The 2,091-nt window shown below is 41.4% G+C and overlaps 1 non-coding gene across 1 annotated transcript; it reads right to left on the bottom strand.

The window, feature by feature from the left end:
- Nucleotides 1–1,529: 1,529 nt before the first annotated feature.
- Nucleotides 1,530–1,633, bottom strand: LOC112731852 (small nucleolar RNA R71). Its single transcript, XR_003167607.1, has one exon. It is a non-coding gene; the product is annotated as a small nucleolar RNA R71 (small nucleolar RNA).
- Between the last annotated feature and the right edge of the window lie 458 nt (nucleotides 1,634–2,091).

The raw sequence follows: 2,091 nt of genomic DNA on the forward strand, positions 1-2,091 counted from the left end.
GAATCCTTCGGAACCTTGGGAAAGGAATGGAGGATTCATGCTAGAGAAGCTTTCTCACAGTGAATTGGATTGGGGTTTGGATGGATATTGTGACATGTAATCCTACCAAATTGTGGTTCATGAAACTGTGTGGTATAATCAGTGATCGAGCATCATCTCTTCTTATGAACATTTAAGCCAAGGGATTGGAAATTTGTTTGTTTTTAGAGAGAATTGGTGAGCCAAGGGATTGGGATCCAATCATATAAGATTGCCAAGCAAAAATTCAATGAACGCATTGGTTGAGGAAGAGATAAAAATGTTTTGATTCGGAGATCTCAATATCTCCTAAAACCCAATGAATTCCCCATCTCCGATTACCACTTTCTCTTTACATTCTGCAATTAAATTCATGCAATCACCCCCATCCCTTTTAATTTCAGCAATTTAGCTTCTCGCTCTTTAATTCATGCAATTTTACATTCCGCAATTCTCATCTAAATCTTGATTCCGCTCAACTAGAACATACTTCTAATCCGAATTGCTCACTCAACCAATCCTTGTGGGATTCGACCTCACTCTATTGTGAGTTTTTACTTGACGATAACCGGTGCACTTGCCGGAAGGAATTTTGCCGATCGTGCAATTTCCTAATCGTAGCATAACAAGTTTATGCGCATCAAGTTTATGGCGCCGTTGCCGGGGATTGGTTTTCGATTGACAATTCTCAAATTGGAAGTTAACTAGATTGAGCATTTTTCTTGCTTTGTTAATTCAGTTCAAGTTAATTGTTGAATTTTTAATTTCTGCACTCTGTTACATTCTTTCTTTCTTTATGCCTTTAAATTCAAGCAACTAACTCACTGACTCACTTACTATTTGAATTAATTCCTCAACTACTCTAACCATACTCTTCCATTAACCAAGAGTATTTCACTTGTTTGTTGCCTGTGCTGTGTTCTTGTATGACAGGTAGGAGAGGAGAGACATCAACTCCTCCATATACCGAACCAGAGAGGACCCTTCATAGACTTAGAAGGGAGGCAAGAGGGAAGAGAGTACTGGGAGAAGAAGAATCTGAAGGAGAATCTGAGGACAATTTTGAGGAAGCTCTAGATCTCAACATGGATAGAGAAGTTCACAACCATGAGAGAGCTGATGGAAATAATGCCATTCCCGAGAGGAGGGTTCTTGGTTCATACATAAACCCAACCTCTGGGAATTGTGGTAGCAGCATTCAGAAACCACGCATTCAGGCCAACAATTTTGAACTCAAACCACAGCTAATATCACTTGTGGAGAATCATTGTTCATTTGGTGGGAGTGCTAATGAAAATCCAAACCAACATCTCACAAAATTCCTGAGAATTTGCGACACTGTGAAGTCCAATGGAGTCCAGGAAGATACCTATAAACTGCTCTTGTTCCCATTTTCACTTAGGGACAAGGCAGCTAAGTGGCTGGAATCATTCCCAAGGGGGAGCCTAACAACCTGGGATGAGGTGGAAAGCAAGTTTCTGGCACATTTCTACCCCCCACAAAAGGTCAATAGGCTTCGATCTGAGGTTCAGACGTTTAGACAACAAGATGGTGAAACTCTCTACGAGGCATGGGAGAGATTCAAGGATTTGACAAGGAAATGCCCACCAGACATGTTCCATGACTGGGTGCAATTGCATATTTTCTATGATGGACTTTCTTATGAATCAAGGAAGGCTGTAGACCATTCATCAGGAGGTTCATTGAACAGGAAAAAGACTGTGGAAGAAGCCATTGAAGTGATCGAGACAGTGGCTGAGAATGAGTACTACTATGCTTTAGAGAGACACAACACTAAGGGAGTCATGGAGCTGAACCATGTTGATACAATTTTAGCCCAAAACAAGGTGTTTGCCAAGCAACTAGCAGAGCTCACCAGGAAACTAGAAACAAAGCAAGTGGCCGCAATACACACACAAGATCAAGAGGAAGTAAGCACTGAAGGAGGTGATTGGGAAGAGGCCAACTATGTGGGAAACCAACAAAGGCAATCATATGATCCACATTCCAACACTTACAATCCAGGATGGAAAAACCACCCAAACTTTGGGTGGGGAAACCAGCAAAACCAAC

This window comes from Arachis hypogaea, chromosome 12 (genome assembly GCF_003086295.3).
Source record: "Arachis hypogaea cultivar Tifrunner chromosome 12, arahy.Tifrunner.gnm2.J5K5, whole genome shotgun sequence".
Classification (NCBI taxonomy): domain Eukaryota; kingdom Viridiplantae; phylum Streptophyta; class Magnoliopsida; order Fabales; family Fabaceae; genus Arachis; species Arachis hypogaea.